The sequence below is a fragment of the Pipistrellus kuhlii genome, unplaced genomic scaffold (genome assembly GCF_014108245.1).
Source record: "Pipistrellus kuhlii isolate mPipKuh1 unplaced genomic scaffold, mPipKuh1.p scaffold_m20_p_20, whole genome shotgun sequence".
In the NCBI taxonomy this organism is placed as follows: Eukaryota; Metazoa; Chordata; class Mammalia; order Chiroptera; family Vespertilionidae; genus Pipistrellus; species Pipistrellus kuhlii.
The window spans coordinates 11,681,972-11,708,884 of NW_023425516.1; the positions used below are offsets into that span (position 1 = coordinate 11,681,972).

General features: G+C 48.3%; 1 protein-coding gene across 2 annotated transcripts in view; it reads right to left on the reverse strand.

Annotated features, from left to right (window-relative positions):
• Positions 1 to 4,083, reverse strand: part of PKNOX2 (PBX/knotted 1 homeobox 2) — a 229,807-nt gene extending 225,724 nt beyond the window's left edge. For both annotated transcript variants that reach the window (XM_036449445.2, XM_036449441.2), the window contains exon 1: positions 3,978 to 4,083. The gene's annotated coding sequence lies outside the window, so the exon portion shown is untranslated. The remainder of the gene's footprint in view (positions 1 to 3,977) is intronic.
• Between the last annotated feature and the right edge of the window lie 22,830 nt (positions 4,084 to 26,913).

The following is a 26,913-nucleotide window of genomic DNA, read 5'->3' on the forward strand; positions in this document are numbered from 1 at the left end:
GAGCCTATAAATTTTATAGGTTGTTTCTTTAATAAAAACAAATTCAATTGCTAACAACACAGTATTATTAAGCTGCTAACATTTAAAAATCTAATTTGGCCTGCTCTGCTGCTGTTCATGGTGCGTGTTGCATTCACCCGGCGTAAGGAAGTCAGGTTGATGGGTTTGGTTTGCTTTCTCAGCCAGGCTCATAGAAGCTGCTTTAAAACTCGGCCTTTTTTGCTTTCTAGGCATGCCTTGGTCTTTAATGAGTTACAGCCTCGCGTTGAAGATGGACATGGCAGAAAGAAATTTAACACACACTCCGGTACACCCATAAACATCAAGGCCAAGGGAGAGGAGGTATGTTTCCAGTTAAGCTAGTACTCCATGAATTTGGGATTCTCCACTCGCAAGACAGTAATTCTCCTTATTTCATCACTAACTTACTTCAAATGTGTTTATACAATTTATTGCTACTGAACTTCCAGGCAACTGGTGTAGAGTTAATGAAACCCAGCTTGGAGGAGCTTTGAACAACTAACCACAGTTTAAATGGTTATGACATGCGGTCAAAGCCACAGCCCGGCCCCGCTGCAGTTTCTGTGTTAGGACCTCGTCGAAAACCTTGTCATCTCACCTTTTGTGCCAAGTAGATTGGAAAAGGGGAAAGTGCTGAAACAATAGCTTTGCGTGTTCCTTCTCGAGGTTTCCAGACTTTTCTTCATGACGTTTTAGCGCGTCTTACTTACTGAAGGCAAGGCAGAGCCCCTCCCCCAGTCCCCAATATTTTAGCTGCAGTTTGATTTGGCAGCCGGTAGAAATTCTGAAATCCAGTTCGAGTTTAATTGAATTGGGTCAGGTCTAAATAAAGCAATGTTGAGAAGGGGTTTATGGGGGAGGGACCAAGAGCAACATCTGAAGTCCGGCTCAGGGAAAGTCCGAAAGACGAGGTGGGAATGTGTAGAGGACACTGGACGGGAAAAGAAGGAAACTCTTCTTTCTGAATTACTTGGACATTGCTTTTTATTCACCCTCGTTGTCACATGGCGCCCTGCCCCAGCTCCGTTCTGTCCCTGTGGGAACTCCAGGAGTCTCTCTTTTTAAACAGGCCCATTTTGGAAGAGTAAAGGGGCGGGACCGGACTCATCATGGCCCCACAATAAAAGCTCCTTTTGAAAGCAGCACTTTCATTAACTTAAAGCAATCTATAGACTTAAAAGCAGAGAGCAGTAAACTCCCAGAAAGGATCATAAAACAGCCAGTCTCGAGTCCCGTACACTTCAGTGCAATTTGCACGAGGCATTTTACTGGGAGCCAGCCGTGGCCGGCCCATCTCCCTACAGTCACCCCCTGCCCCTTATTCTGAGCAGCTTCTCTTTCTCTCTCTCGCCTTTCATGCCTCCGGAGCTCACAAAGGAGAGGCGGAGACCCGGAGTCTCTGTGGGGTCACGGCTCCCTCCTGCACGCAGTCTCTGGGCGGGAGAGAGTGCAAGAATTCCAAGCCCGCAGAACAACAGCGCGGAGCGCGGCTCACAGCGCCCGGGCGGCCGAGGCCACTCGTGGGTCTAGCGTCTCCTGTGCCCCAGAAGCGCGATCTGGCAGCCCCCAGAGAGGGGTATGAGGGCTGGGAGGTGAGCTCAAGATTGCGAGGAGGAAATTTCAACCCTCCCTCCTGTGCACCGCCCTACATACTGCTTCCCTAGTTGGCCAGAGGGATAGTCTCCCTCCGAGTCCGGACTTCTCTCTCCCTAGAGCTAGGCCAGAGCCTAGGTCCCGGTGCAGCTTCAGTGAAAGATCCAGAGTCCAAAACACGAGTCCCCACCCTTCCCCAAGGCCCCAGGCCTCGCCGAAGGCCAGAATGGCAGAATAAGCCGGAGGTCTTTGGGGTTAGGCTTAGAGTCATTTATCTTTTCGTGTTTGAACACCATCCTTTTCTCAGTTTGGGGGAGGGGGAGTCATCTAAATCTGTCTACAATACGAAGCTTTTGTCTTCCACCAGTTGGACAGCATTTGCTGTCCGAGAAGTTAACGCGCTGGAGAAGTCCGGGAACGAGAGGGTGAGGGTATGGGACCCCGAACTCCCCGTTTCCCAGGCATAACATCGCCTCCGCGGGCCCGCGCGTGTGCTTCCGGGCCGGGCCGCGAGCAGCGCAGGCAGCGCCTGCGGGTCCAGGGCCCGCAACTCAAATCCGGGCGCTGGAGAGGAGTCCTCCCTGCCCTCGGGCTGCAGCCCAGACAACCCGTGGCGATGCGGCACCTTGCTGTTGGCCCCCGGGGCAGGCCTCGGCCCCTGCGGGCGACCTGAACCGGCCCCCTGGCTGTGCTGCGCCGGAAGACCAGGGGTGACTCCTAGAGCCCGAGGCGCCGCCACTGTCCTAGGATCCACCTCGATCCCTGAGCTTGCCCTGTCGATTCACCCAGAATGTCCCATGGATATGTCCGCTTCCCGGAATCTTCCTCCTAAGACCGGGTCCTGGGCGCCTCGAATCCTCTCTTCGAGATGCTCTTTCCGGGAGAAGCAGCAGAAACTCGGGGATCGCCTGCCATGACTCGGACCAACTACTTTCATCGCCTGCGTTCATGCTTTTCCACCCACGGAGAGTGAAGACCAGCGCGTACGACCACCCCCAAAATGTCAATATCCTCAACCCCGATAAAAATTCGTGATCCCGTGCCTAAATCCTAAAAACAAAACAAACAAACAAAACCACCCGTTCCTCCGACTCCAGCCTCGGGGGGGGGGGGGGGGGTAACTCCAGGCCCCCAACCGGTGCAGATTCCACCCTTAAGCTACTCAGTGGCCCGTTCGCGCTTCCAAAGTGAGCCTGGACCCTACAATCCAAACTCCAGCCCGGCCCGAACCCCTGCCCTGATTCGGGGCTGATGCACACCACTTCCAGCCCTGCCGCGCTCCCACCCCGAGCCCGGGTCTCCCTGCCGCGCAGGCTCCTCTGAGACTCCGAAAGGGGAGCCCGATTCTCTCGTTTCTTCCTCGGGGTTGGGGAGCTGGGGAAGCCCGCACACCTCACCCGAAAGAGACGCAAACTTTGCGCGCGGCACACTCCCGACCCTGCCCCATCTCCCTCCGCTCTCCACCCCCTCTTTTACGAACTCGCGCCTGGAAGACTCGATCCAGGACTCTAACTTCCAACCTCGCGGTGGGCCCCACGCCTCCACCACCTCACCAAGGTCTCCCAACGATCAGTCCAAAGCCCGTAGCCCTACAAATGATCGCTCCTCGCGGGGCCCGGGTTCCCTAACTGGCCTCGGGGACTCCAGTTTCCAGACTCGTGCTCCGAAGTCCCCCGGATTCGCCCGCAAAGCCCGCTCGCCCAGGCCACACGAGTCAGGCGGTGGCTCGGACTTCAGTCGCCCGGCCCCGAGTCCGAGGCTGATCCCGCTTCAAGCCGCTCAAAGGCGGCCCCGGGTTGGTGGCGCCAGCAGCGCCGGCCCGAAGGGCGCCCGGAGCCCGGAGAAAGAGAACCTGGTGCCGGCCTCGCCGGAGGAACGCCCGACCCCGACCGGCCAGCACCCGGCTCCGGCCAGCGCGCTCTCCCTGCTCCCAGTCTCCGCACAGCTAGCTCCCCGCCCGCCGCCACGGGGCCCGAGGCCCCGCGGTCCTCCTCCCGCGCGGACAATGCTCGCCCGGCCCCTGCCCTCCAAGGCCAGGCAGCGGCCACCGCGGGGCTGCGTGCCGGGCGGCCGGACGCTGGACCGCCTCCTCCCCAGCCTCGCCCGCTCCGCGTCCGCCGGCGCTTCCCCAGCTTCTCTCTGCGCGCTCCCTCCCCGCTCCCTGCTCCCTCCTCCCTGCCGCCTCCCTCTCTCCACCCGCTGCCTCCCTCGCTCGCTCGCTCGCTCGCTCTCCTCCTCGCCCTGTCGCAATGAATAATACTCCGGCTTGGGGACCGGAATAAAACACGCGCGCTCCGAGGCAGCCGCCCGCAGCCGCGCCGCCTGCAGAAGCCGCTCTGACATGGAAATGAATGACAGCTTACCTGATGCCAATCTTCATCAGACTGACACCGGCGTGACAACACAGCCTATACTTCCCAGCACTGCTCGGGACGTCAGCGCTCAGGGACCCGCCCCCGCCCCCCCCCCCTACCTCTCCTCTCCCCACTCCCCCTCTCCCCACCCCCACACCCCCACCCGCTCGGGCCCGGCGCTTTCCAGGCAGAGGAGCCGCCCGAGTGTCTCCCTCTGCTGGAGGCTTTTCCGAGACGCCCGCCCTGCGCGGCGCGGGCCTGCTCCTGCGGGCAGGCGCTCAGGCTCAGCACAGCGCTGGACAGAAAGCCTCAGGCTGCGGGGCTGCCTCGGACGTGGGGACTCAGAGGACCCCCAGAACCTCGGGAACACTGGCCCTGTCCCCCTGCCAAGTCCTCCTCAGGAAGAGTTCTGAGACATCCTGTGCTGAGCGGACAGAGAGGCGGACCCCAAGGAAACTCAGAAATTACAAAACTCAAAACTGGCAAGAAATCCTTACCTCTACCTTCACTCTGCCAGCCCACCCGCCCCCACCCTATCCCTGCCAGGCTGGCCTCATTTTTATGACTGCATTTGAATAATTTTCATTACCCTAGCATCAGAAAAGGTATTCTGATGAAACTCTGGTGAGTTATTCCTATTCTTAAGACTGCGGCCTTCCTGGGACTTGTGGTTCCCAGAGGGGGAGACTGTGTGATGGGGTGGGGCAGAGGAAGAGCTAAAAGGGTACTGCGGCTTTATCAGTAAATCACCTCTTTGCAAATACCAAACAAGCCTGTTCCCAGCACTGGAGCACCGCTGTTTTCATCCTAAAAAGTCCCAGGTTCTGGGGGTTGGGCTGGCCTAATATAAAGGGAGATCAGCTGGGCTGTTTCAGCCAGGGCCTGCTGGGGTGGCTTCATCTACTCTGGGGAGGACATTCATATAAATGCCTTCCAAGAGAAAAACCAGTGCGAGCATGGGCCTTCTTTCATTCCAGAAGATTCTAGCCCTACTAAGTGTTGGCGCAGGCACCCAGCACCTACAGATGCTGGCTTGCTTGCTTCACAACTCAGCACGTAGGCTCCCCCACCCCCCCATAAAGGGCCTCAAAGACCCTTTCTGCCTCCTTGAAATGTGCTCTGGGCTCCCTCCCCTTAGAGGAGCCATTCCAGCCACAGCCAGGCAGCCATTGATCCTCTGACCTCAGGCCAGGCAGGGGGCCTGGGTAAAGCCGAGACAAAGACACGGATGGAAGCAGGGAAGCAGAGAGTGAAACCCAAGCTGGCCAGATTTTCAGAGAAGAATCTGACCTCAGAGGTTGAACGCTGCCCCTTCCCTCTTCCCAGGCCGCTGGGCGACTCCTCATCTGCCCCCATCACCAGCGGGGTTGAGCCATTAGCATTTTATGGCTCAGCTCAGAGGAGGCAATTGTGACCTTTTTTTGCATCGCATCCCAGATACTAAATACTGTTTGTCCAGATCCTCCCAGTCCCCCCCCCCCCCCAAATTTAAACTCCAGAGGTGCTTGCAGAAGAAACTCTTCGCTAAGACTCTCCATTATAGACGAAGCTGGATCCTCTCACCTTCACATAGAATCTCCAAAGACTTCACTAGGTGGATTTATGTCACCCCAGCCTCTGATCTGTGGTCAGAGACTCTGGCTCCTGACAGCATAATCGCTATTATATATTATACATTGTATAATAATATAACAATAATGAATGCACTTGCCCTTTTTATGTAGTTCAGAAGCGGCCAGATTCGCCAAACCAAAGGCTGGAGGTCAGGCTGCCATAAACTCCCAGAAGGCAAGCCCTCTTCAGAGGCAAGAGGGGGAGGGGAGCTCCATTTGCCTCTGCCTGGGACCCCTACAGAGAGGTTTTCTCTCTTTCCTAGGGCTCCCAGAGGGTGGCTGTAGCCTGCAGAGTCAGAGGGGAGAATCAAGGCTGAATGTAAATACTTAACCCCATACGAGAGGTGTCAGGGAGCCATAAATAGTATTGCAGGCAACAGCCGTGCATCACTGATTCCCACTGTTCACACTCATTTTATGAAATCTAGTTTGGTGTCCAAAAATTTCTTGAATCAGGAGATCCACTGCCAATAAGCTGTTAATTTTTGGAGTCTTTAAAACACTGTGATTTCTACTACAGTACCCTTTTGGTGCTTTAAAATGCACATAGTAATTTCTTAAAGTGTATCTTGTTTTGACTATCTTGTAACTTGCAAAAGCTTTAAAAAAATGATCATCTAAAATACTGTATGCTCGTGCTAGGGATAAAGAGCAGACGCAAAGGTGTTCAAACTCAGCTCCTGACTACGAGGAGCTTTCATTCTAATAGAAGAAGACAAAGCACTAATACGCAAAACCTTCGATCATAATAATGCAAGAATTCATCATTTGAAGCAAGCTAGCAAATAATCAATGAACAAATGAATTCACAATATGTCAAACTCCATAAGTTCCATACCTAAATGGCTCTGTCAGTGGGTCTAGAATTCACTTCAGATACCCTATAATCTCTCCCCCATCATACTTCTGAGAATGAAGAAGAGGATGGAGAACACATCAACATTAAAACCAGGCAGCAGTTCTTACCAACCCTAGCCATCACTCTTAAATGTTGACATTTCTAAGGCTTAGTTCTGGGCTGCCTTCTCACTTTATCTGCACTTGATTTGTCTTTAGTGTAAGCTCACACCAGCCCAGGTTGTCTCCTCTGAGCTGTAGACATAGACAAAGAATGGCCTGGCTAATACTGTCCATGTCGCCCCACAAATAAAAATTTAAGACTTGTACTAGTCTGCTCCAGCTGCCATAACAAAATATCACAGACTAGGTAGCCTAAACAACAGACATTTATTTTCTCATAGTTCTGGAGCCTGGAAGTCCAAGATCAAGGTGCTAGCAAAATTGATTTCTAGTGAGACCTCTCTTCCTGGCTTACAGATGGCACCTTGTTGCTGTGTCCTCATGGGACCTTTCTCTTCTGCAAACCAGACACTTTCCTCTGGTGTCTCTTCCTTTCCTTATAAAGCCACCAATCTATTGAAGTAAGGCCTTATCCTTATGATTTTATTTAATTTTACTCCCTGACGTCCCTATACCCAAATAGTTACAGTCAAATTCAACAAGTGAATTTGCAGGGGATACTATCTAATTAATTACCAGTTCCCTTTTTCTCAAGTTAATTATTTTTTATAAATCTTTGATATATTGTGAGTTCCTTGAGGATGAGGGACAATATTTTATTTCAGCCCAGGATCCTTAAAACCCGGCATTGTGCTCAGTCCAGGAAAAAAAAAAAAAAAAATACTTGTGTTGAACTGAATGGAACTGATTTCTCCACCACTGCCCAGTCCTTGTTGAAGGACTTACCACCAGTCAGCAGGAATATTTTGATGATTTCTTAACTGGTCTAATATCTCCAATATCCTCAATACTTTTTATACACTATGTCCAGAATGTTCTTCCTCAAACAAAGGTTGAATTATGCCTTGGTTTCCCCCTCAGAATCCTCAGACAATGGAAAGGAGGGCCTTGAATGCCTAGAATAAAAATCTAGCCTAAGATGTTTATTGAACATTATAATAAAAAGGAGGGCCTTGAATGCCACCTTCCTTAGCACGGAATTCAATACCACCTCCTCCTCACCTGGCCCTAAACTACCTTTCAGGCTAATCTGTATTCCTGCTGATACCTCCCCAGTTCTACCTTCCAGAGGCTTCCATGCCTGGCCCTTGGACTTCCTGCATGAGAATCTCTATAGTTCAGGGTTTCTGGTTCCACCCCTAGAGAAAGTGGCTCTGGAGAAGGGCCTGGGATATCAGTATTTTAAAAGCTGTGAAGGGAATGAGAAGATAAGCCACAGACTGGGGGAAAATATACAAAGAGCTCTTAAAACTTAACAATAAGAAAATGAACAATCTAATTTAAAAATGAGCAGAGAGCTGAATAGACACTTCACCAAAGAAGATGGCAAATAGTATAGGAAAAGATGCTCCATATCATATGTCACTAGGGAAATGTACATTAAAATGAAATACCATTATATCCTTGTTAGAATGAATGAAATCCAAAACCCTGACAAAACCAAATGCTGGTGAAGATGTGAAGCAATAGGGACTCTCATTCACTGTTGGTGGGAATGCAACGTGGTACAACCACTTTGAAAGACAGCACAGCCACTTCGGTTTCTTATAAAACCAAACAAACTCTAACCATATGATCCAGCAATTGCACTCCTTGGTATCTGCCCAAATGAGTTGAAAAGTTGTGTCCCCACAAAACCTGCACTCAGATGCAGCTCTGTTTATAATTGCCAATATTTGGAAGCAACCAAAATATCCTTCAGTGGGTGAACAGATAATTAAAACTGTGGTCCATCCAGATAATGAAATATTTATCCAGCACTAAAAAGAAATGAGCTATCGAGTCCTGACTGATTTGGCTCAGTGGATAGAGCATCAGCCTGCAGATGAAAAGATCCCAGGTTCTGCCGAAACCAGTTTGGCTCAGTGGTAGAGCATCCGTCTGCGGACTGAAAGGTCCCGAATTCGATTCGTTCAAGGGCATATACCTTGGTTGCGGGCACATCCCCAGTAGGGGGTGTGCAAGAGACAGCTGGTTGATGTTTCTCTCTCATCGATGTTTCTAGCTCTCTATCTCTCTCTCTTCCTCTCTGTAAAAAGTCAATAAAATATATTAAAAAAAAAAAAAAAAAAGATCCCAGGTTCGATTCCAGTCAAGGGTAAGTACCTTGGTTGTGGGCACATCACCAGTAGAAGGTGTGCAGGAGGCAGTTGATTGATGTTTCTCTCTCATCAACGTTTTTAACTCTCTATCCCTCTCTCTTCCTTTCTGTAAAAATTTAATAAAATATTAAAAAAAAAAGAAAGAAATGAAATGAGCTATCGAGCCATAGAACACATGGAAGAATCTTAGATGCATATTACTAAGTAAAAGAAGCCAATGAAAAGTATACATATTGCATGATTCCAACTATATGACATTATTGAAAAGGCAAAACTATGGAAGTGAAAGATGTTGTCAGGAGGTAGAGAGTGGAGGGAGAAATGAATAATCAAAGCACAGAGGATTTTAGGGCAGTGAAAACACTCTACATGATTTTATAATAATAGATCCACACCATTATACATTTGTCCAAACCCACAGAATGTGCAACACCAAGAGTGAGCCCTAATGTAAACTATGGACTGAGGGTGATGTGTCAATGTAGATTTACCCATTATAACAAGTATATCACTCTGGTGGGGCTGTTGATAGTGGAGGAGGCAGTGGAGTGGGGAGGCAAGAGCAATAGGGGAATCTCCACACTTTCTGTTCAATTTGCTGTGAACCAAAAACTGCTCTAAAAATTAAATTTTATTTATTTTTCAGAGCCGCTGCAATTGAGCAGTCTGGGCACTTTCATTCTGGCCACCCCTGGAGCTCAGTATGCCTGTACCCCCATAGCTCAACCCTCCTGCCCTTGCTGATGCCATTCCTTCCACCTGGACTTCTCAGTCCCCTTTCCCTACCTTCTCTAATTCTGTCTGCTTTTAAGACTTAGCTCAAAAACCAGTTCTTTTCCAGACTTCCTTGGCTTCTCCAGCTTTGGAGTCACATGGATCCGGCTCGAATTTTCACCCTGTCACAGAAAGATACCGACACTCTCCAAGTCTCAGTTTCTGCCCTTGTGAAATGAGGATGATAACAGTTTCCAGCTCATGAGCCTGTGGGGATTGGATCCAATGATGAAGGCACAGATCTCAGCACAGTCCCTGGCACCCGGGAGGCTTGCTAATAACTGGAGCCATTGGATTTAACAGCCCTTACCTGAAGCTTCCACAGCACTTGTCTGCACCTTTATTACGGCACTTGCTTAATCGGCCTGAGGAGAGGAGACGGTGCTTACTGAGGATGCTGTGACAGGCTCTGCAGCGTGGAAGCACAGAGCATGGCAGCACAGAATGGAGAAAGGGGGTGGGAATGCAACCCTCTACCTCAGGGCTCCTTCCTGACCCCGGAACCAGGTGGGGCTGTGGTGCTGGGGAAGCCAGGGGCATGTGAAGAAGATTCTGTTTCCTATTAAATTAATAAATTCCTATTAAATGGCAGACAGGGTGAGGGACTGCACATGTGAAAACACAGACACTGTACATCCTCCAGAAGCTGGGGCTCCAGGATTCTGCTCTGAGCTGGAGTCGAGTGTCCAGGCCCTTGTCCACTCTTATTCATTTTTTACCCTGAGACAGCCTCTCTGCTCCCCCATTCCACTCCCACCCTCTGAAGCATGGTGCATGCAACCTGTCCTCTGGGCACATGTCGATCAATTGGGTCATATAGTATCTTTAACTGGCTTCTTTAATATAGGAGGAACACAGTCTCCAAAACCATTTTAAAAGCCTGTTTTTCTTATGGTTCTTATGTACATATGGGAAGTTTCTTCAATCACTGTACCCCCACCATGCCTTACTTCTTTCAACCCCCAATATGCACACACATGCACACTCACACAGGCATGCAACACCCGTATATATGCAACACATACACAAACACACACACACACACACACACACACACACACACACAACAGAGGCTCTCTCTTGAGAGAGAGAGGGAGAGAGAGAGAGAGCGCTGCCCTGCCCTGGTCCAAATGAGAGGCCCATGAGCTACAGGAAATAAAGGAGAAGAACTTTGGTTGAGTCTGCAGTTCTTCCCAGGCCCTGGCAAGGGGTGGCAGCATCACAGCCAGTTTGAAAGAGCTGAGAAAGAGGGATACTGAGAGACGGAGTATTTAGACTATAAAATGCTACGATGGTTTCCAAAAAGTGCCACCTTGGGAAATGGCATCCCAAGAGTTTGGCCACGCAATTTAAAGAAAAGGAGACAGAAACCGGTGCTGTCCAACCCAGCAGCCACTAGGCACAGGGAGCCCCTGAGAACCTGAAACGCAGCTGGCCCAAACTGAGATGTAAGTATTGTATAATGTCCACAATGGGTTTGGAAGACTTCGTATTTAAAAAAGAATACCAAAAAATTCATTAATAATTACTTTATATACAGGAGTGGGCAAACATAGGTTTATAGTTTTTCATATGGAAAAAAGATATACAGGTTATGATTATTATAATAGCTTAGTTAACTCAAAAGAACATCACAATGCAACTATGAACGTACTTTGCCTACCAGTGTATATTCGATATTAAAATGATAATATTCTGCTTACACTGAATTAGATAAAAATAGGCTATAACATTTTTTTTACTGTTGCTTTTACCTCTTAATGCGGCTACTAGAAAATTTAAAGTTACTATGCAACTTGCATTCAATTTTTATCAAAACCCTTCTTTGGGATTTTTGCTCTAGTATAAACTCTGTATCGTTTATCCTGTGTCACTCTGGATCCCCAGCTCCTCAGTCTACTCTGCTTGGCACCTCCACCACCCAGGACCAGCTGAGGGGTGGTGAGGAGGCCAGGAGTACACTGAGGGCCCCTCCCTCGGAGTGCAGGGTTGCTCAGTTCTCCTCCTCCAGCCTCCGGGTTACATGAGGTTTTAAAACGTCTACTCTCCCCAACACAAAGACCTCTTCTCCCAGCTCTACTAGAGCATTCATCCCTGAACCCCTAGTCCTCCATCTCCTTTCAAACCCTTCATCACCATCACAATTGTCACCCCTGCTGTCACTGCGCTCTCCCTTGGCCCTATTCACATTCTCTAGCAGCCTTCAGCATCACCATCTCTCACAGAACTGCCCTGCATCCTTCTGCTCCTCCCATGGGCCATCTCCTCCCTGGCTGCAGGGAGGAGCCCTGTCCACATTAGTTGCCTTTGAGCCCTCCTGAGCTGAAGATTCCATTCTGTTGGCTTGGAAAACCAAGCAACAACTCTGGGAAAGGAGAAGGGGGCCCTGTCCTATCACATTTAGGGGAGGGAGGGAAGAGTGACCAAATAAGGGAGCAAGATAGCCAACTTGCCCAGCATGACTGGCTTCGCAAGGAAGAACAAAACAGAGGATCAACAACCATAACTGCTAATGTGTACTGATTATCTGCTAAGCGTTCAACATGCATCCCCAGTGAGGCTCAGATAAGGGAGCAACTTGTCGCCAGGTGTAGACCTGGGCGCTCTGCCTCCAGAACCCACTCTCTAAACCACTTTCTGCACAGCTTCCCTGTAAAGTACAAACACTCCCCTCTTCCCTCCCTCATCCATTCGCTGGTACACCCACGGCCTCTAAAAATGTCCCAGTGCTGTTCCCATCCGGCATCTAGGCTGGCAGGCACATGCTAGGCCCTTAGGCTCTAAGGGTGAATAAATTACAATTCCTGAATCACAGAGACCTCACAGGTTTACAGGGACCAAGAGAGGTCTAGAAAAGTCTAAGTCGGCCTGCGGACCCCACTCCCATTCTACAGGTAGAGAAGCTGAGGTCAAGAAGGGACAAGGATGAGGTGAGCTTCAAATCTCTTCTGTTTTAGTACAGCAAATAGTAGTCGGCCTGGATTCTCTCACCAAACCAATCCCACCCTCCCTGAACACAGAATAGTGTCAATGCTCTGTGCAGGTTTCTCAACAGACAGATGCAGCATGTCTCCTGCCATCATCCCCACTGGCTGCCGGCTCAGTGCACAGAGGAATATTCACACTCCTGTGAAAACTCCTCTCCAGAAAGTCTACTTAATTCAGGACACCTATGTCCTGCATCCTTCTGAATTGTGCGCACTCACGTCTCCGCTGTAGCATATGCACTGGAACGTGGCTCTGTACGTGCTCTTCTATTTCAGGTCTGAATGCGTTCACTCCCTGAGCAAATTTTGAACTTCTTATGGGCAAAGGGCTAGGTGTTTCTTTCATATCTTACCTTGTCCTTCCAAGTGTCTCAGCATTTGGTAGCAACCTCAGCCTGTCTGAATTGTTTAGGTCAATGGTTTTAATTACTGTGCACAGACTTAACTCTGTGAGCGTGTGTGTGTGTGTGTGTGTGTGTGTGTGTGTGTGGTATACGTATCTGGGTAGTATCCTAAATTGATATGTACAGTGGGGTGTTTGTATGAACAATATCTGTGTAAGCATATACATGTGTGTGTGTGTGTGTGTGTATGTGTATGTATGTTTGTGTATGAATTCTCTAGCTATTAAGAGTTTTGGAAGCTTAGACACACATCTGTGCAATCCATCAATTTCCAGACGTTATCTCTCATGATCATTTCCTGCCAAATCTTTGAGTTGCAATTAAGAAAGTAGATAATTTGAAACATTTCCCTCTGCATGTTGAGATGGATTACAATCCTAATTTAATAAAGACTGCTAATGACTCATTAGCCACCCCTGGCTTCTCCTCAGGTCAGCCAACTTCCCAGGAGCTGAGAGCTACCACGCTTAGGCCACTCCATGTTATCGCTTCTGCAGCACGAAAGCAGAAAGACACCACAAAGCCAGAGCTGTGCAGCAGCCCTTGAATTGCTTTTTCTTCAGCTCCCAGATTTGGGCATTGATTTTCTCTTCCTGGCTTTGAACAAAGCCTCTAATTTCCTGACAGCCAAAATGCTGTCCCCAGGGCCTAAGCTGGCTGCCAGAATGGCATGCATAAAGCAGCAGCCTTCCCCCTGCACAGGTAGCAGAGAGTCGCTGTTCTCAGACCTTAGGGCCTGTCCCCAGCACAGTTGCTTTCATCGGAAGTGCCCCCTGGAGGGAGTTCCTGGGAGGATGGACCACTAATAGTTGTTTAGAGATGATGACCACATCCTGGCCCCCTTTCGGCTTTGGCCAACCTGGAGTCAGTGAGTACAGAGGGCCATTTAGAGGGAGCTTGCCCACCCCTTCCCTCTTGGCACTGTGCCACCTCTCCCAGCCCCAGGGGTAGATGACCAAATGCCTTACAGAAGCTAAAGTCAGGGTTTCCCTTGGGTCACACACTCTAAGAACCCAGACTCTCAGGAAGTGGACTCCAATGGACATGTGTGCAGCATGCAGGCACACATGAGCATTCATCGCAAGTTAACATGTAGGACACACATGCCCACAAGCAGAGAGGCAGCTTGCATACATGTATAAGGAGTTCTCTGAATGACCCTTGACCCTGAGATCCAGGGTATGGAGGAAAGGGAGGTTTAGTCAACAAACATTGATCTCTGTCACATGCCTACTATGTGCCAGATGCTGTGCTGGGTACTAAGGGATGATGATGCACAAATAGGATGGATGACCTGGAAAGATCCAACACAGCTGGACCAGTGGTTGCTGCATTCTGATTGGGAGCACGTAAGGGGCATCCTTGGCCAGGATCAGCCTTCTGAGCTCTAATACCCTTTCTGTCCCTGCTCTTCTGTGACCCTGCTGTCACAGGGGAGACTTGGGGTGAGATAAAAAGCCTCCACTCCCCCACCCCATGCCCGCCTGCGCATTCGATCAATCTAACAAATGCTCTCTGGGCAGGACCCCCGAGGCTGCCTTCTCTGCCACCCACCCCTCCCTCCTTGCCAATGAGTCCAGGGAGATCTGAGCAGAGGGTGATGGATAGCCCTGTCTTATTGTTCCAGACTCCGGATCCAACAGGGGCCTGGAGAGCTGTATAAATCAGAGCCTGGCTGGGCTCTCCCCAGCATGATAACTCAGCAAGAGGAATGGAAGGCGAGGGACCATAAAACTGTCTGAGGGCTAAGTCGTTTCATTTCAAGTCAGGGCAAGAGAGAGAAAACCTCTGCTTCTCTGGAGACGGACTCGTTTGGAAAGGAAGCTAGGCTGGTAAGGTCTAGATGTCTGGTGCACAGGGCGGGGGGGGGGGGGAGGCCATTCTATAGACACTGGACAACACATACCTCGTGTCCTTGTGTCCCCATCATCCAATAGCAATGGGTGATTCTCAGATCCCAAACTTTGATAATATTTCAAAAAATTCACCTCTAGTGAGGAGAGAAGTTTCTCACATTTTCCCTCCACTGAGATAGGAACAATTTTGGGGCCAGGGGAGGCAATGCTGAGCAGGGCTAACCATCCAATCACGATGAGGGAGAGGCGGGAGTCACTCCCACTTTATTTGCTCAGATGTGTATGGAGCAGCTACTTGTGCCAGGCACTGTGCATGGTGGGACCGGCACAGCAACTACAGGATAGAAGCGTTGGTCCTGCCCTCAAGCAGCTCACAGTCTGGTGGAGAGACAAGGAGGCTGATTCATGGTGACATGTAGTTCATTACCCTTATCTCAGCACTCATGACAAATTGCCAGATATGTCCAGGTGGCTGTCACTCTTCCCTTCTCTGTTGAGCCATTTCACAGCCTTGGAGAGAAGGCCTGTGGTTAAGCAGCCCAACCTCTGGAATTTACAAAGGTATTAACCAAAGACAAGAATGAGAGAGGGGCCCAGCCAGCAAGGCCGGGAGTCATGGTTCGATTCCCAGTCAGGGCACATGCCTGGGTTGCAGCTCAATGCCCAATGTGGGATGTGCAGAGAATCAATGATTCTTTCTCATAGTTGATGTTCCTATCTCTTTCCCTCTCCCTCTCGCATCCTCTCTGAAATCAATAAAAATATAAGGGGGCGGGGAGGAAGAATGGGAAAAGGGAAAAACAGTGATTACAGAGTTTCACAATATTTTTTGAAAAAAATCAGAATGAAGAGAGGAGAATGGTAGAGAGCTCAACAGAGAAGTCACAAGTCAAGGACCTGTGTGAGGTTGATCCACTCTGCAGAGCCCTGGGGAGGTCAGCTCTCAGAGGCACCCAGCACTGGCTAACAAGGGGCATTGGTGGGAAGTCTGTTTGTAGAAGGGGTCCCACCCACACCACTCAGCCAGTAAGCCACGCCCCTCTATCCTGTAGGAAGCAAGAGATTATTTTCTTTGGAGAAACTGAATAAGAATAATATTGGACTGGCGAACACTAAGTATGGTGGGTGAAAAGAATCAAGGAGAGATCTGCATGCTGACCTGTGGATCCCTTTAGTTCTTTCTCTGGCCTTGCTAGCAATTCCCCTGCACTACCAACCAGCAAATTGGAAGATTTTTCTTTAAAGAACTGACAGCCCCAGAGAGAACTCCAGTTAATGGTAGCTGAAGCTACCTCAATAAAAAGACTCAAGTTCCACCTGATCACTCCAGTGCAGCCCATCAGTCAACAAACTCTGCCACTTGCAAATAAGCTTCCAAAATATGCTATTAGTATCTTTCTTTTTTTATAATATATATTTTAAGTCCTATATTTTTCTTTTTTTAAAAATATATTTTATTGATTTTTTACAGAGAGAAAGTGAGAGGAAATAGAGAGTTAGAAACATCGATGAGAGAGAAACATTGATCAGCTACCTCCTACACCCCCCCCCCACTGGGGATGTGCCTGCAACCAAGGTACATGCCCTTGACCGGAATCGAACCTGGGACCCTTCAGTCCACAGGCTGATGCTCTATCCACTGAGCCAAACCAATTTCAGCAGTATCTTTCTTTCTTTCTTTCTTCCTTTCTTTCTTTCTTTTTAAATTTAATATATTTTATTGATTTTTCACAGAGAGGAAGAGAGAGAGATAGAGAGTTAGAAACATTGATGAGAGAGAATCATCGATCAGCTGCCTCTTGCACACCCCCTACTGGGGATGTGCTCGCAACCAAGATACATGCCCTTGATCGGAATCTAATTTGGGACCTTTCAGTCCGCAGGTCGACACTCTATCCACTGAGCCAAACCGGTCCCGGCGGCAGTATCTTTCTTAAAGATGAATAAATAGTCAAGGATCATCAGATATTTAAAGAAAGACTCTAATAAGAAAAGGGGGCAAATAATCAGGAAAAAGAAGGAGATATGAGTGAATAGAAATTTTGCCAGAAAAGGTTTAAAAAGAGCAATAACACTAATTAAAAAAAAAAATAAAAGGAAAGGTTACATTCATTTTTTTTAAAGAAGAGATTACAATGGAAAATGAAAAAATTAAATAAAAGTCCTCTTTTAAATTAAAAATATAATTAAATTTTTTCAAAAATTCAAAAAGGTTAGAAATAAAGCTAAGGAAATTTTCCAATGGGTGAAGCAAAAGGAAAAATAAATAAATAGTAGAAGGGGGGGAAAAAAGGACATTAGTCCCCTGATTAGCCCAGTACAAACAATGAAATAAGATATATACCAATGCCCATCATTATTATTATGACATTTTAAATCATGAAGGATAAATAAAAGTTTCTAAAATATTCTAAAGCAAAAGAAAACAGGTAAAAGAAACAATAATAAGAACAATATCAAACTTCTTCAAAACCAACATCAGGTATTTAAAAATAGCAGAGAAATACTTTCTAAATTCTTAAAGAAAATATTTTTAAATCTAGAATTCCATACCCAAATAAAGTATCAGTCACATATCAGAACAGTATATATTTTCAGATAGTCAGTGACCCAAGAAAATTACTTCTCAAAGCACTCATTCTTAAGAAGTTATTGGAGGCTGGGGTTTAGTAAAGTTAGGTGACAGTTCAATAACGAAGATAGGGAATTCAGGAAATAGGGCATGCAGCATAGGTGGTCAGTAAAGAAAATATTCAAAATGATGGTAAAGGGAAGTCTCAGGATGACAGCTATTCATCCTGTGCCAGTGCCAGGTTAGAGCAGAAAAACAGAAAGTTCTTGGAGGGATAACTGCAGGGGAAAGAAATGGAACAGATGGGCTTAAATGTATGGAGCCCCGCATTAACAAGTATGAAGTAGAGTTCCTGAGCTATTTTTTAAGAATTAATTATAAGTACATTTTTATTTATACCAGGTCAATAAAAAAGGAGGCAATTGTTAACTTTCCCGCCTCCTCGGCAGTGCTAAGGATGTCCGACTGTGGCTTAGGCCCGCTAAGATGGCAGGTGGATATCCCCCAAAAGGTCCCAGACTGTGAGAGGGCACAGGCCGGGTTGTGGGACACACACCATCCCTCCCCCCAAGTGCACAAATTCTCATGCACTGGGCCCCTAGTGTTTATATATTTTTTGATTAAAAGAAAAATTAAATTCTTAAAAAGGGTCCCTGTGGCTCACACACAGCCCAGCTTAGCTCCTCAGGATATGGGATCAGATGATGATTTGGGACCAAAGTTCTGACCAAAATAAATGATGCATTTATTTTGTGTCTACACATACATACCCCTTGGGTATCTGACAGAGTGGCTGGGAAGTCAAAAACTTTCAAAGACTGAGAAACCTGATCCTAGACTACACCTGTGGATGTGACAGGCAATTCTCAAACATATCTTGATATGTCGTGTCTGTGCTTGCTGTTCTCCCTGACTAAAATACCTCAATAAACAAGCCTTCCCTAACATGCTGAACTTCCCTTCAACCTTTAAAAGTCTTGTAATGCCCAGCCACTGTGGCTCCGTGGCTGAGTGTCAACCCTTGACCCATGCACCAAGTGGTTCCCAGTTTGATTCCTGGTCAGGGCACATGCCCAGTTGTGGATTCGATCCCCAGTAGGAGGTATGAAGGAGGCAGCCAATCAATGTTTCTATCTCTCTCTCCCTCTCTCTTCTTCTCTCTCTAAAAAAACAATAAAAACATATTTAAAACTCTTCTAAGCTATTGCCTCTTCTAGGAAGATTTTCCTGATGCCTCTTCCTCAGAGAGTCCTTTTTCCCTCTTTTGGCCTACTTCTGAATCTTCTGTGTATAAATCTAGCAAAGCATCTATCACTCTATATTTCAGCTGGAAATAACCCATCTCTCCAACTACCCTATGTCCTTCCTACAGCCATCAGCTTAGGGAGGTAACCTACAGAATAAATAGCCAGAGATCTCCACAGCTCCCTCACAAGATTTCTCTCTCATCATGCTATGCACCGGTTGGGGCTCTGATTCACCTCAGTGTCCTCTCTTTGAGTGGGACCCAGCTAGAGGCACACTCCTCTGACATGCCATTCTCCTGGCAAATGAATAGAGAAAATGTGGGTGGGGTCACAAAATGTCCCCAAAAGCCTCTGCTCAGAAAATCTGGTCAAATTTCATTGACCAAAGCAAGTTATATGATCAAGTCTGATGTCAATGGCACAGATAAGCATAATCATTTCCCAGGCAAAGGAATCAAGTCATTGGGCACAATACCACCTACTACAATCCCTTTGGTGGGGTCCACATCTTATTTTTGTAACCTAAACCCAATGCCATGCTTACCACCAAGAAGGCACTCAGGGCATCTGTGTGACTTAGACCGAGTTGTCAAATAATAAGTTAGCCTCATATACAAACCTGAGAACAGAGGGAGATCTGAAAAGGGGAAAGGGCCTGATGAAGAGCTGGGAGGGCGCCAGCAACGAGCTCATTGTATGTGGACCAGCACGGGGCTTGCAATCAGGAGCCCTGGGTTCTAGTTCTAGTTCAGACTCTGAAAGTCATCACCCCTCTCTGGGCTCATCTTTAACATTGAGATGAACCAGAGGACCTCTAGGGTCCCTTCTAGTTCTAGCCTTTCAGGAGTCTGTAATGGAACCCCTCTCCCCCGTCCCCCTCTCCTAACCTGGGCTCCTTACCACCTGCTTGCCAATCTCTAACTACATCAGTTCCATAGCTGGAAAGAAAATGAGCCCCAATTCACTTCACATGCTCAAATGAATTTCTAAAAATAAAAAATGCACCCATGATGACAAAAAAAATTATACATCAAAAATAAGTTTTCAACAAAAATGTTTAATAGAAAGTATTTGTTTTCTTTTTTAAACAACTCATTTTCTGGTTTGAGTGCACTGTTGAAGACAGGGGATGTGCATTACACAAAGGCTACTTTCCATGACACTGCAGAGTGGTGGCTACGCAGCTGAAGTATCAACACTGAGTTCACGTTCGCACACAGAAACTGTCACATCAGTTGAAACTGTCTCGCACATCTACACCTGGGTTTTTGCTTTTTCAAAGCCTTTAGGGGGAAAAAAATCATCTAAAAAGGGTTGAGGAATCCTGCAGCTAATGGACTGATGTACTGTGAGAATTATTTAACAGATGCTGGGTCCTGAGCCCTGTTGTGCTCAACAGCAGAAGGCAGACGCTGTGATGACCGTTTTGATTAGAGAAGCTGTACCCTATGTTTCCACCCATAAATCATGGATGCCAGCCCAGGAACCCACCACCATCAGGTAATAATAACAACATCAGATAGCATTTACTATATGCCAGAACAGTTCCAAGTTGTTTTTTTTTTACGCAGGTTAACTCTCAAAGCTATGGCAGCAAGCCTAGGCAATAGGTACCATTATCGTCTCCATTTTCCTGATGGGGAACAGGGCACAGCAGGGTTAACTGACCTGTCCAATGTCACACACCGAATGGCAGCGCTGGGCTTTGAACCCAGGCATCTGGCTCCAGAGTCTGTGCTAAAAGTCACCTCTCCATTATGCTGCCAGACCTTGCAATAGGCTGCCAAGCAAGTTGGCTTCATTCCTGGATATAGATGTAGCCTGGAACCATAAACATACCATCACCCCATTGCCCTTAAAGATCCTTTTCATCCTGTCCCTGCACCAGCCCAGGAGACTGGGGTCCCCACCCTCTAATTGTGGAAGTGATGAGGGAAGTGCCTGTGACTGGCCCCCTTCAAGCACCAGAGGGTAATGTTTTAGGTGGATGCCATCTCTCCTCATCCACGTCCAAGTTTCTGGACTCCATCCCTTGGCCTGGGTGGGTGTCCAGAAGGGCAGCCTCTGGGACAGAGAGGTCTGGGTTCTGGTGGCCACAGCACTGCAGTCCCCGGGCTCTTTCCTGTAAGACCAATCAATAAGGCCTCATCCCACAGCCCCACGCTTTCCTGCTCCTCAGTCGGTAACTGCTATTGATTACAGCCGAGCTGGGAAGCAAATGCCAAAATATATCAATCAATCACCAAGATGGCAAAGAGACTTTATTAAAACCATTACACCTTCTTCTGTTTTCCTACCCGCCCTGCTTCCTCGGCCCAGTGGCCATTTCTTTTGGAAGGTTTCCAAGAACTCTGCAGACATGATCTGATGGCTGGTGGAATTTCCTCTATTTGGGGAAAATTTAGACCCAGAGACGGAGCAAGAACAAGTCCCACAGTGAGAAGATGGAAACCAGGTGTGAGAGTGTGTGCATGTGTCTGTGCAGCACGTACATAAAAAATGTGCAAGTATATGTTTGTTTAAAGCAAAACCTAGAACTTAGTCACATTTCAGAAATAGTTTGTAATTATGGCTGAAATTTTTACCAATCCGTCCTTTCTGGTCGCTTAATGTCCCTCATTAAGTGGTTTAATCATGAAATTTTACTTTATAATTGGGTTCATTTTAATGCTGAACGAGGTAGATTTGCATAAGCAAATGACAGTTAACAAAACCCATTAGCAGAGAAGCAAGAGTCCAAGGACCACAGGCCCGAGCTGTGGTCTCAGACTGAGAGCCTGTGGTGAGGGAGCCCCGCCACCCAGACCAGGTTCTGCTGCCTGACCCAGGAGGAGGGGAGCAGAGGGACAGACAGAGGGGCAGAGGGGCAGACAGAGGGGGGCAGGGGGACATTTCAAAGTGCCTCAGCAGCTCTTCAGGACAAGGACGCCTGCCTTATAGCTGAAGAGACCAAGTGAGGGAGTTTGCTGCTTGTCAATGAAAGACCAAAGACCTTTTCTTTGTAAGGAAATCCAGGCAAGGACTGAAAAAGAACCACCTGTTTCGTGCGGCAATCTGACAACTCTCCCTCCAGGTGAAAAGAGCGCTGGACCGAGAAGAAGGGAACATGGCAAACCTGACATCCGTGGTCCTTCTGTCACCAACTAGCAAGGATCCACCTGCCAGGCATCTAAACTAGATCACACCGAATGTTCCTATGTTTCTAAAGCTGCTGCTAGCATCACAAGTAATTGAAAAACTCATTCATTCCACACTGACTGGGCCTGCGCCATGAGCAGGCATGGTGGGATTACAGAGGATCCCAGGGGAACGGGCTGAGGTCTGGGCTAAGGGACCAGAGTGCAGCCCTGATGTGACGGGACTGGTGTCCCTTAGACGGGGGAGAGACAGCAGCATGCTCTCTCACCACACAAGCACAGAGAGGCCACGTGAGGCCAGAGCCAGAAGGCCATCCTCACCAGAAACCAGCCCTGCTGGCACCTTGATGGTAGATTTGCATCTTCCAGAACCGTGAGGAAGTAAACTGCTTTAAGCCCCCAGTGTGGTTGTATTTTGTTATGGCAGCCCTTGCACACTGATACAAGGAAAGAGGGACATAGTGGCGCTAGGAGCTCAGAGCGGGAGCACCTCACCCAACCTAGGGCAAGAGGAAAGGTTCCCAGAGGGTCCGCAGGGGAAGCGTGGGGAAGAGTGCCCAGGACAGGAGACCTGCGTGAAGACCCAGAGGGAAGAGGGGCAAGCTCTGTGGGAGGAGCTGGGCACCTTCTCTGTGGATGGAGCCTGGAGAGTCCAAGGAAGAGCATCAGCCAGGAGGCTGAGGAGGAACCAGCTGGAGGAGCTTTCAGAGGCCAACTTGCCCCCAAAGATCTCAAAGACCAAGAAGCTGCTGTACCTTTGAAACCTGGACTCACACTATTGGTGTTTCTGGTTCTGCCGGGAAAATACCAACTTGGGTTCTGCACGCACCTAGCACCTAGGCGTAGTAGCCACCTGGCCACCCCACCCCCACCCCCCAGGGAACTCTTTCTCGGCACACCTGCCTGTTTCCTTGTGGAAATGCTTTGCTGTGTCATTTATACATGTCCTCCTGGCCTTTCAGAGTGTCCTCTTCAGACACTCACCTTTAGTTCTGCAAAACCTCTTTGCTTTTAGTGAATCACTGTAGTGCTTATTGAGCTAGCTAATGGTAACAGTGTGCCAGGCACTGCTTTAAATGCTTCATGTATATTATTAGCTCTTTTAATCCTCACCACACCCCCAAGAAACAGATTCTATTAACTCCGGTTTATCAGTGAGGAATCTGAGCACAGAGAGATTAAGCCAGTCGCCCAGGGCCACTCAGCTAGTAAGTGGCAAAGTCAGGATTGAATCCAGGGCAGTCTAGCTTGGGTATCTGTGCTCTCACTCTGCACTATGTTGTCCTTGGAAAGAATAAAAGAAAAGAAAAAGCAAAGATGGAGACACTGGAGCTCAGTTAGGTTCCCATAGCTAATTAAGTTCTGGGGGGTCTTTCTGACCTTAGAGTCTATGCTTTTAACCTGTTGAGAGAATAGAGAGGCAGCAGAAAGCTTTGAGATTCAATGAGGAAGTAGACTAGATAGAATATCATGAAGCAGTTGAAGAATAAAATAAGGGAGAGGGAGACGAGAGAAATAGGAAGACAGGAGTGACACCCAGGTCTCTGGATAAACCATACAACCAAACCATCACCATCCTGTGCCACCTTATTCATTTATTCATTCATTTAACACATCCTTATTCGGAGCCTACTGTCTCAGGCATTGGGCTGAGAGAAGCAGGAAAAGAGCAGCAGGTAAATACTGAGATGGACCATGACTCTCACCTGCCCTTGTCCTCATATAAGAAGCTCAAGGACTTTACATTCTAGGGGATAGGGCTGATTTATAAATAGATACAGTGAGTTATTACAGTATGTGTGTGTGTATATATATATATATATATATATATATATATATATACACACACACACACACACACACACACACACACACACCATTTGAGTCCATCATGGAGAATACTGGAAATATCTTGGAGAGTGGCTGGGCTTCTTGGAGTTTCCCTGGGAAGTATGTTATAGATCCCCAAATTCCTGGACACAGAGTGTGGCCCAGCCTTAAAAACAAGGCACAGTTTTACTGGGGTCACACACTGTGTGGAACAGTCAACAGCCAGGAACGCCTGCACGCCCACCATTTCCTGGGCTTTGTGAATTGCGGGTTGTGCAGGGCAAGGGAGAAGGCAAAGGTGGAGGGGAGTCATGAAAGTCATCATGGTTTGTATAACCCGAGGCAGCTCTAAATCTCCACCTCCATCTCCCTCAAGCCCTCCCTAGTTCCCTGCTTCCCTACCCCCCAAGTCTTAGGTTCTCTTCATCACAGCCTCCTTCCTTCTCCTCTTGCTACTACCTACCCTCCCTCGACCACACCTTCCCAACATTTATTCCAGCTGCAGATTCTCTTCTCTGGGGCCCCTAGGGAGCACCCTGCCCTCTGCCGCAAAGGTCCAAGGGCTGCAGTTCAACAATCTGCCAGCAGGGGGCAGGGCTGCTGAGAGTCTCCATCCTGCCCTGAACCTCCCAGCCCCAAACCTCCCAGCCCCCCCAACCCAGTCACAACTCCTTAGAGATGCAAATTGAGAAGCAGCCTTCCTAACCGGCGAGGGCTGCTAATTCTCTGACGAGTATGCAGATTTCCATACTGCCTTTGCCTGGCTTTATTTGTTTTACTTTGCAATAAATTTAATACAGACTCCCTGAAGCAGAGAGGCAGATGGACTATAAACTCTGCATTTTGAGCAGCCTTAGTTACTAGGTTAGTGTGGGTTTTGATCCCTGCTTAAATTATATCTATGAAATTTGACGTGGACTTGGGGTCTGGGGTTGGCTGGCTCCTTGGTGCTCTGGAGCTGCTTCTGGGGAATTTACAAGGCTTGATTTGATTATTGCGACTTTGATTTCTCACAAAGACTAACAAGGAGGCTGGGAAGCATGGCTGCAGCAGATGATGGGAAAGCAAGAGAATGGGTTGGGTTGCTACCTGCTGCAGGGCAGGCAGTGCCAGCACTGCTTTCCCACGCCCCTAAGTCAGACACACCGGGGACCATGTGCAGAGGCCCGTCCTGACCCGTGGGAGTCATGTAGTAGAAAGTGCCCACAAGAAGCTCAGAATCCAAGGGGAAAAAAAAAAAAATCAGACGCACATATGGGGCAGACATAACTAAAACATCTATAAAGAGACGCGAACAAGAACGGAACAAATTAGCATTGTGTGACAATGTAAATTGGGCATGAGGGGAGGTGGCAGAAGGGGGGGGGGATTGTAATTCACCCCTCCTATTAACACCTTGCCTTGTGCCCTAGCCTTCTCCCTTTCTCCATGCCCTTACACAGAGCTCTAAAGAGAAGGTGTGATTGCCCTAGCCGGTTTGGCTCAGTGGATAGAATGTCAGCCTGCAGACTAAAGGGTGCCAGGTTCAATTCTGGCCAAAGGCACATGCCTGGGTTGTGGGCTTGATCCCCAGTAGGGGGCATGCAGGAGGCAGTCAATCAGTGATTCTCTCTCATCATTGATGTTTCTATCTCTCTATCCCTCACTGAATTCAATAAAAAATATTTTTTTTAAAAAAGAGAGAGAGAAGGTGTGATGAACTAGGAGTATGACAAGCTGGATTCTTATCCCAGCTCCACCAGTTACTTCTTTGTTCAAATACTAGATAATATGTTGAAGTTCTCTGAACCTCAGTTTCCCTATCTGCAAAATCAAAATCACGAAAATCATGAAAGGGAGGGCTTGAGGGAGATGGAGGTGGAAATTTAGAGCTGCCTCGGGTTATACAAACCATGATGACTTTCATGATTATCCTGAGGACCAAGTGAGATAACTGGGGTAGGAATGCTCATGCACTGTACAGAACTGGACTGTAACAATTACGGACTGGACGGGTGCCCTTCTACACTGCAAAATGACCACTGATTACAGTAGGAAGGCCTTGGGATAGGGAAAGCTATGGAGACCATTTGAAAGCCTGTCAGTGAGACCCATGGAATGAGTTGGGGCCACACTCCAGGCAAGGTGTAGGGTCCAGCTCTCTAACTTGGTCCTTCTGCTCACCTGAATGCAAAACCTGTCGGTGAGCAGAGGACTGGCAGGGGCACCTGGGAAGGTTTCAGCAGCAGGCACTGTTCTGCAAAACTCTGAGGGCCTGGACCATCCCGGCTGAGATGGACCCCCAGACTCATCTTTCCCAATGGAAATCCCAGCACCTGGCAAGGCAGGGGACAGAGGAAAAGGGCCCTTTCTTGGTCTCCCTTCTCTGCATTTCTGCATCCTTTAGGCAGAGTCTGGAGTAGGAACGGGAGCTTGAGGGGGGCAGTGAGAGGAATGTGTTTGAAGAGCTAAGACAAAAGAAATCTGAGAGTTGCCAAAGCAAAGGAGCAAAGAGAAGGCAGAGGGCAGATAAGGAGAAAGGAAGGAGCCAACAAAACTGTGATGTTTGTTCCCTGCACGTTGAGAGAATCCCCAGAGAGGGAGAAAGAGTGAGAGAAGAGCCAAGAGGACAGAGAAAGGAAACAACCGGGCTTCCCACAGCGGAGGGTAGGGGTCAGGGTGGGGAGAAGCCGGGATTAAATGGAAATGGGGGCTTGGTCGTCATGGAGAAAGAAGCTGGAGGCTCTGACAGCACTTTATCTATTAGGGAAGAGGGGGGATTACGGAAGCTGGGTGTGTCTATGCACACAACCGGTTTGAAATAACACTGAATTCAGCCCAAAGCAGGGGGTGGAGGAGAAGGGGGTGAAAACAACTGGTTGAATTCTCTCCAAAAAACAGCCTCCACCCCTCACTTTTCCATCCTACCTGTTCCTCCCAGCCCCAGTAATGCTAAATCAAAACTGTTCATTGTCAAGATTTTGTTGAATGTAGTGACTGTGCCCATGTGTGAGTGAGGAAAAGGAACTCCAAAATCCTGCAGCAGAGAGAGGAGGGGGGGACTGTGTCTGAGGAGGCTGAGGAAGAAGGGAAAGGGGTGGATGCAGAAACAAGGACAGCCACTCAGATACCTGGGCCTCACAGAGCCTCCTGAGGGAGGGTGAAGAAATCTGGCAAATACAGGCCACAAGGCCAAGATGATGACCACACAAGCTCTCCAGGATGATGGTGGGCAGCGCCACCTTAGACCCACCACCAGGTCCCTGCCTGACCCTGAACTTCAGAAGAGCCCAAATTGGCTCTCCTCCAGGTCCACCCCTCCTTAGGGGCAAGGAAAGGAGCCTTGCTCCCCTGTCTAGGTCACATTCCAGGTACCAGGCCAGCCAAGGGATGGCTGTTTGAGGGGGGGAGGGGGGGAGAAATG